The sequence below is a fragment of the Hakea prostrata genome, chromosome 7, assembly GCF_041222555.1.
Source record: "Hakea prostrata isolate BN-2017 chromosome 7, UWA_Hpros_2, whole genome shotgun sequence".
Classification (NCBI taxonomy): domain Eukaryota; kingdom Viridiplantae; phylum Streptophyta; class Magnoliopsida; order Proteales; family Proteaceae; genus Hakea; species Hakea prostrata.
In genome coordinates, this window is record NC_142606.1 from 37897801 (window position 1) to 37907360 (window position 9560).

Sequence of the window (9560 nt, forward strand, 5' to 3'; positions counted from 1 at the left end):
TCCTGCCTGAGATTTTCAGGTCTTTTCCCTGCATGAGATTTTCAGGATTTGTCATGTTCACAACTTTCTCAGATGCTATTCTTCATTGATATTCTTCAAGTCGGAATTGGGCTTTGTCCCTTACTTCGTCAATCAGATCCAGATTGGTTCGCATTCCTTCGATGTTTGCCTCTTCTTCAAATTCTATTTCTCGAAGTGATCCAATTTGGATTTCTACTGGGACTCTAGCCTCTGCTCCATATGCTAGTCGGAATGGGGATTCTCCGGTGGTTGTTCTGGGAGTTGTTCGGTATGACCACAGTACACTAGGTAGTTCATTTACCTATCTCCCTTTGAGCTGGTCGAGCCTCTTCTTGAGCCCGTCGAGCATGGTTCTATTAGTAACCTCGACCTGGCCGTTACTTTGGGGGTAAGCTATTGAAGAAAACCTATGATCGATCCCTTGTTCTTTGCAGAATGTTGAGAATGCTGCATTCTCGAATTGCTTTCCATGGTCAGTTACTAATATTTTTGGAACTCCATATCTGTACGATACGTTATGTTTGACAAAACGCTTCATCTGCTCGGTACTGATAGTTGCAAGGGGTTTAGCTTCTACCCACTTTGTAAAGCAGTCTACTGCCACTACTAAGTATTCTCTTCCTCCCGATGCTTTAGATAACTTCCCTACCAGGTCTACTCCCCACCTTGCAAAAGGTATTGGGGATAGAGTTGATGCTAAAGGAACTGCAGGGGTATGGGAAATCTTTGCGTGTGCCTGGCACTTGTCACACTTCTTAACGAAGTCTTTGGCATCTTCTTCTAAGGTCGGCCAATAGAATCCTTGGCGTATAATTGTATTAGAGAGTGTTCAGGATCCTACATGAGATCCCCAGGTCCCTTTGTGAACTTCTCTTAAAACATTTGTTGCTTCTAATGGTCCCAAGCATCTTAGAAGTGGTCAGGTGAAGGATCTTTTGTATACTAGTCCGTCCCTGATCGTGAACCTGGCTGCTCTTTGCCTTATTGCCCGAGCAATTTTTTGGTCTTCTGGGAGTTGATCGTTGTCAAGATAATGTATGATCGGCTCCATCCACCCCAGCTCGGTTGAAATTTGCATGTGGTCGACCTTGTTTATGCTAGGGCTATCAAGCTCTTCAAGGTAGATCACTGGTGTTTGGACATCCATTCCTTCCGTAGCCAAGCGTGATAATGAATCAGCCTGGTCGTTTTCAACCCTTGGTACTTGAGTCATTTCTAGCTCTTTAAAGTACTGTTTGTAATTGTTGACTAGGTTCAGGTATTTCTCCATCGTTCTTTCTTTGGCTCCATAAACTCCCTTCACCTAATTTACAATCAGCTGTGAATCACTTTTGATTTCTAGATGTTGAATGCTTAGAGCTTTGGCCATCCTGAGTCCTGCTAACATGGCTTCATATTCAGCCTCATTGTTGGATGCTTTAAACTTGAAGCGAAGGGCATATTTTATTTCAAATCCCCCAGGACTTTTCATTAATAGGCCTGCTCCACTTCCTTGCGAGTTGCTCGATCCGTCCACGAACAGAGTCCATCTTTTGATCGATTCTACCCTTTGCTCGTCCTCCTCTTGACTTGTTTCTTGTTTTTCAACAATGAAGTCTGCCAGGGATTGAGCTTTGATGCTTGGTCGGGGTTTGAATTCTATTTGACGTTCGCTCAATTCCATTGCCCATGTCACCATCCTTCCGGCCAGGTCTGGTCGGTGAAGGATCTTTTTGAGTGGTAAATTCGTCATCACTGTAATGGGATGAGATTGGAAATATAGACGGAGTTTTCTGGCCGTTATAACCAGTGCCAGGGCTTGTTTGTCCATTTCTGGGTAGCGAGTCTCGGCATCATTCAGGACATGACTGACATAATAGACAGGTTGTTGTATGTTACCCTCTTCTTGCACGAGAATTGCACTAACAGCCACCGACGAAGTGGCTAAATATAGTTGTAGCTCCTTCTTTTTGGTCGGCATAACGAGCAGGGGTGGTCGGGATAATTTGTCTTTTAGATCTTCAAATGCTCCCTGGCATTCATCATTCTAGATGTTTCCTTTCTGACCTACTACCTGCTTTAAAATTTTGAAGAATGGCAGGCTTTTCTCCCCTGATCTAGAAATAAATCTATTCGGTCTTTGCCACCCGACCGGTTAGGCATTGGACTTCTCTCGATGGTTTTGGGTGCTTTCATATCCAAAATTGCCCTGATTTTCTCAGGATTGGCTTCGATTCCTCTTTGGGATACCATGAACCTGAGGAATTTACCCGAAGATACCCCGAAAGCACACTTTTCAAGATTGAGCTTCATCTTGTATTTTCGAAGTACTTTGAATACTTCTACCAGTTCAGTTAGATGATTTTCTTTTGAAATGCTTTTCGCCAGCATGTCGTCCACATATACTTCCATATTTCGACCAATTTGATGTTTGAAGATTTTATTTACCGCTCTTTGGTATGTTGCTCCCGCATTTTTTAGACCGAAAGGCATTACTTTATAGTAATAGCTGTCCCTATCAGTCATGAATGCCGTATGCTTTTCGTCCTTAGGATGCATAAGGATCTGATTGTATCCTGAATATGCATCCATGAAACTGAGCATTTCGTGTCCTGCTGTTGCATCTATAAGAAGATCGATTCTTGGTAGTGGATAGTGATCCTTTGGGCAGGCTTTGTTGAGATCTGTGTAATCAGTACACATCCGCCATTTCCCGTTTGCTCTTTTGACCATTACCACATTGGCTAGCCATTGCGGGTGGTTTGTGCGTTTTATAAAGCCAGATTGTTTTAACTTTTGCACTTCAGTTCGAATGGCTTCATGTTTTTCAATGGCGAAGTTTCTTCTTTTCTGAACAACCGGAATTGCCTGTGGATCAATACAGAGTTTATGCTCAGTGTCACGCCCTCCCAGCCGGTACCCTATCTGGCATACCCGAGAGTGTGATCCACAGCCCGAAGATCAGGTATCGAGTGATCAACCTCCCACATAAACAATAACATAATCATGAACAATCATAATAAAAGTGCGGAAGATAAACCATAGATCCAATAAAGAAAGAATGAATCATAAATGAATCAGAATAATAGATATAATCAGAGTGTCAAACAGATAAGTAAAGTGAGGCAAAAATCCCACTTTACAACCAGCGGAAAAGTAGCTCTAAAAGAATAAACTAGACAAAATCTAATCCCAGTAGCAAGTACATTGGGTAACTAAATTGTTCTCCACTTTATAGACAACATCCTTATAAGTGTAAATCTCATAAATGGCACAAGGACGCTTCCACTCAATGGTCGGACTAAGCATCGTACGGAGCATAACCACTCGCGGGATCTTCGAGTAATTGTGGTAACCGCAATCACCTTCCTGGAGATATGCCTCTTCGCCTTGCGCTTCTTCATAGGGACCGTCATAATACTCGGTACTGCACAGGATAGTCTAACAAACATTGTACAATAAAGGAATGAGTTTCAAAGAAACTCAGTAAGGCGATTAAAATCCATAATAACATAAATGGCAGGATTCCGAGAACAATCATAAAGGCAATATGATATGAGACAAGCAATGAATGAATGAATCTAACTCTATGTATGCTTTGGTCTCTATTGGCAGACATGCTTTAAGTCATAGCACCGTACTTCTTTAGGAAAGTCCACTCACATCCTCAACCATTTAAGATATCTTGGATTCTCTCACGGATCATTTCACCGATCTTGAGCAGCCGATTGGTAATGGGTCCTTCATTCCTCAGGGACAAACCTTGGCGGGGGTTAAGTCAACACACTCTCTCACAACCATTTGGTATAAGTGCGACGCATGTCGAGGGTAAAACCTAGCCAAATGCAAGTCTTCTACTTAGTTACATCAAGTCGGATCCAGATACTTCCATTCCTCGTCCCCGACGATCCTTTCCGGTATCCTTCACACTAGAGTCCTCATAGTCCCCGACTACGGACTCATCAACCCTATTGATCATCCACATATGGTAAACGGGAAGCTCTCACGTCCTCTCACGGGTTGGTTACCGGTCTTAAGCGCCCGTGAGCCCAAGTCTAACCATATGCAACCCTACCAATAAATGGCCCCCACAATGTGATTCCTGTCCTCTCACGGGTTGGTTACCGGTCTTAAGCGCCCATGAATCCCCATTGCTACCACGGGTCGTTCGGTCTCAATACCCCTCCGATTAGGGTTCGACATAACAGGACATCCTAGCCAAACACTACTAGACAATCCTAGATATGTCATCCAACAGCTTTAGGAAGGTGTCCAGAGGGCATCTCCGGAAACATCCCATAATATTCCCGTAGTAGTCCAAGGACAGAAGTGTCAAAAGGACACCTCTCCTTTCCAAACCATACTTAAGCATACACATGCATCAATTCATATCATCACATATATGGTAACTTCATATATGGAAAGAAATCAATAATTACAATCACTTGTATAACATTGGTAAGTAAATCATACATGAATCAATTCAATATGAATAAGTAATGCTACTATAATCAAAGTTATGCAACAGTAGTATATCATTGTAAGAATCTAATTTAGGAGTCATATCTATGATATTCAAATATAGAAACTAGATTCATGCTATCTGTGTAATTAAGGAAATAACCATCCTTACCTTTTATAACTCGCAAAGGAATCCTAAGAAATCAAGTAAGATCTTGGCAAACTTGAGAAGAAGGTCCTAAACAAGTATATACAACATATTAGGAAAGATCCCTAACAGAAAAGATACCAAAACATCCAACACAGACCAATTCTGGAGTTGCTGTACTCATTGGTCGAGTGGATTGGCCGATTCAAGGCTGGATCGACCAATCGATCGCCTAGCGATCGACCAATCAGTCGACCAATGCAGACAGTAGCCTAAAAAACAGAGTTTTAAGATATGAAATCCGAATTTGGTGGTTCAAAAGGGTACTAATCAAGGGGTAAACTACATCAGCAGTATTCCAACATATAGGGGACCTCAAAACACCAATCAAATCAAGATATCAAGATCCAAATTAGGAAACAAAAAGTTACCATAATTAGATCAACCATGGATCTTGATGAATTCGAAATAGAAATCAAAGACAAGAACAATAGGAGGATGGATCATTGCTTCAGGTAATGGTATCATGAAAACATACTTAGATCTTCAAGGAACAAGGCTTAGAAGCATAAATCTAAATAAGGAAATAAAACCTACCATATATGTAACTATCATGCTTCATGAAGAACACATAGTATGGTAGAAGAGAACAACTAAAAATTGATAGATTATGGATCATGGAAGGAAAACACAGTAATTAACTACTAACATGATCAATCATAGAAGATCCAAAGAGATCGGAATTCAAATCAGATGTTTAACAAGATTAGATCATGGTTTGATCATGATTCCTTCAAAAGCTTGCAATGATCATGGTTAAGATCATTGTTCTAGCCTCAAATCCTTAGGATGATCATGAGAACATGTTCAGAGATGTTTGCAACAGAGAATGCAGCATCTCTTCTACTGTCTCAACTCGAAAGGAAAGAAAAACAAAGATGGAGGAGAAGAAGAGAGAGTAGACATACCTTTTGATGCAAAAGAAGAGTTTCGACGAAGATCCGTCAAGAAAACACCAAGGATGCAAGGGAGATGACTTGCGAGAGGTCTTTGGTTCGTTCCAGAGAGTTTGGAGGCAGCAAATACGAAGTGGACTCGAGATTGGACTTAAATAGAGCAAGAACAACCTAATTGCCAAAGACAGCACTCATTGGTCGAGTGGATTGGTCGATCGCCCCCGATCGACCAATCGAGTCGACCAATGCCGATCAAACAAGACCAAAACAGAGGAATTGAAGGCCCGGATCAAATCCAATCCTAAAGGGGTTTTGCACACAAGTCAAGTGACTTACCTAATAGGTAGAAATGCCTTCAAACCAAGATAGAGAGCACTCCAAGTCCATCAACTAATCCGATCTTCATCAAGATTCAGTTTCCATAAATAGAACTTCATCATCAACTTTCATGGATTCAAAGCCAGACACCAAGCCCTCTACTGGGATGGCCCAAAGCTGACTTCTTACTTTACTTCGGGTCACTGGACCTACAAATAACAAGGTTTCCGGGTCAAGGTTAGGGCTGGGTTTTACACTCAGCCACCTCCCTGTTGATCTTTGGCATGTCTTCAGCTGACCAAGCGAAAACATCAGAATTCTTTTTTAGAAACTCAGTGAGCTCTGATTTGAAATCTGCTTCTTGTTCGGAACCGATCATGGTACCTTACTCCTTCTGGTCGGGATTGAAGTGGATTCTTTCTAGCTTTTCCACTGGTTCAGCTCTTTGCAAGGTTTCTTCATCACGGTCGTCCCTGACTTCAATGGTCATGGTCGAGTTCGTCCTTTTCTTTTTCCGCATGTAGTCGTTGTAACTTTGCTGGCTACTTTTCTGGTCGGCTACACATTCTCCAATTCCCTCAGTGGTCGGGAATTTCATCTTCATGTGTAGCGAGGAGACCACTGCTTCAAGTGCGCAGAGGGTTGGTCGTCCTATGATTGCATTGTATGCTGATAAATCTCGTACGACCATAAAATTAGTCTGTACGATTCTATCTCGTGGGTGCTCTCCAATCCGTAGCTCTATCGGATCGTTCCTTCTGCTCAGGTTGATGATCCCGTGAAACCATAAAGCTGGGTTTCGCATGGGACGAGCATATTTTCTTTTAGCTTCATCTTTTTGAACGCGTCTAAAGATAATATGTCCGCTGACGATCCAATATCCACTAGGACTCTATGGATTTCAGTTCCTTCCAGGAGAATTTTCACTACCAAGGCATCATCATGAGGGATTGTGATATCCCGTAGATCTTTGGAAGAGAAAATTATTGGCTCAGTAGATATATTTTTATGGGTTTCAGTATTCCCAATATATCGTACTTTTCTTTTTGCTTGTCGATTTGATTCTTCTGTCGAACCACCAAATACAGTATAGACTAGAGATCTTTTTCTTTGTTTTTCATCCGCCTCAGGTCGGCGTTTGGCCGGACTTCTTCTTTCTTCCCTGTGGCTCGACCTTTCTCTCTTCGAGACAGGGTTGTTCTGTGGTCGGCCATCTTCTTTAGGTTGGATATACTTCTTTAAGTGTCCTCGAGAGATTAAGTTTTCTATCTCCGTCTTTAGATTTTTGCAATCGTCCGTCCAATGGCCGTGATCTTTGTGATATTCACAATACTTTCGTTTATCACGTTTTCCTGGCGGTGCTCGGATTTTATCCGGCCACTTCATATGTCCTTGATTTTTGATTTGCATCAAGATTTCGGATATTCTTGTATTCAGTGGTGGAAGATTACTAATCTCTTGCTTTTTTGGGGATTCTGCTCGAGCTTTCTTGGTCGAGCTTATCCCTAACATCCTGGTCGGTTGAGCCCTTTCTCGACTGCTTCTTCTTTCGGCCCTTGGTTCTCTTTTTCGAGATTTTATGGTTTCCGAAATTTCTGCTTGTTTATAACATCTTTCATTCAGTTCCGCATATGTTTTTGGCATATCTTGGAGTAGTCGCTCTAGCAATCCTTCATGAGTAATTCCTTGGTATAACGCATGAAAGGCAATTTTCTCGTCCATGCTTTCAATTTGCATGGTAAGATTATTGAATCTTTGAAGGAAACTTCGGATAGATTCCGTTCTACCTTGTTTTATAGCAAACAAAGTGTCTTCTCTTTTCTTCAATCCAACTCCTCCCTGGAAGCGCAGCACAAACACTTGCCCTAGTTGGTCGAAACTCATAATCGAACCGCTTGGCAACGCCAAGAACTAGTCCAATGCGGAACCGGTTAAAGAGGCTGCAAAACTTTGGCACATGGCGGCCTCATTATGCTTATAGATTGACATGGTCGACCTGTAGCGAGTGATGTGACGTTTTGGACATTGTGATCCATCGAACAATATGAAAGTTGGGCATTTGAAGCTTTTCGGTATTTCGGCCTCAGAGATAGCTTGGATGAAAGGATCCTCTTTTAGAAAAGCATATAGCTCATCTTTCTTTGGATCGTTTAACTTGTTTACCTTCTCGTCTAACTCTTTGATTTGTTTGCTCAAACGCTCTTCCCGCTTGCTTGGTCCGAACTCAACTCTTTTGTTTTTTGGTTCTTTGAGAGGATTGTTGCTGCTTCCTCGATCATTATCTTCGTTGATCAGAGGATCTTTATTTGGAATTTCTTTTTCAGATGCCAGGGACTTCTCGCCTACCTTCTCTTTTAACTTTTGTCCGTTTTCTAGAGATGGTCGAGGAGTTTGAATCGGGAATGACTAGGTGGTTATTCTTGCTTCCCTCAAATACTTTTTGAGTATTTTTAGGGTCTGCATTCGGGGCAATTATATGACCCAAGGCCATCCTGACTAGTTCATTCAAGGAGGATATTTCCTCTCGAAGCTTTGTATGTTCCTTCTGGAGTGTCTCAACTTGATTTGCTAATGCTCCTTGATTCGGGTGTTCGGGGTTTTTCTCCCCTTGATCGGGATTTTTCTCCACCTGGTCGGGATTAATCTCTACCTGATCGGGAATTACCGATTTTTCAGGTTGAGGGTTTCCCTTCGAAGCATCATCATCAACCTCCTTTTGGTTTACGACCTTCGCCTTTGATCGCACCATGACTTTTTGATGCAGTTCCATGCATTGGAAGTCATGCATGACCACCGCTTGTTCATTGTGGGAACCATGTTTTGAAATTGAAAAATACATCTGTAATTTCTCAACAAAGTGTCTCTTCCCTTAATCTCCATAAAACCCAATAAATAATCACTACATCACCTCCATGGTTGATGTTTGATCGTTGATGAGATGGGAGAGAACTGTAATGTCGAAGTTTCCTTCAAGCATGCTGTTAAAAATCCTGGTCCACAGCTATCATGTTGAGTTTCAACGAGTCCATTGCAGTGATGAAATTCTGCACACACTCAGCCACGCTTGCCGCGGATCGTTGACGAATAAGCAGCAGCTGCTGCTGCCAGGTGTTCAATGGTGGCAGGGACATACATCTCCCGCTCGCTCGTTTCTTTGGTAGCCATTGCATTTGAATGCCAGGACTTTAAATTTGAATGTCTAGGTTTTGCTTCGGCAGAGGTGGCGGAGCATGATCACAGGTGGAATGTGTGGAAGGCTAGCTTGAAGCATAATTACTTCAATAATTGCTGGGCCATCATCTCATCCTTGCTGCTGTGCTCTTGTTGCTTATCCTCCCTAGTTGATGCTTGATTGTTGATCAATCATACTCTTCTGAAGACAGGAATTTTTGTTTAATTGATTATTCGTATCGTACAAAAGTCACGAAATCCTTGACCAGTAAAACGATATGCATGAGATCGACGATAATCCATCTCTAAGTCTTCAGTTCTTCAAGTAGTCACCGATTTCAATAGAGCAGTAGTAGATTGACACCAGGCTCTAGTGTTATCAGTGCATATCTATCTTGCCAATAACAACAAAATCTCTGCCCAGATGATTCCAAAGCAACAGCGATGGAAATCAAGAAGACCATACTCCGTTAGGATTAAATCAGAGGAAAAACGCTACCGCATCC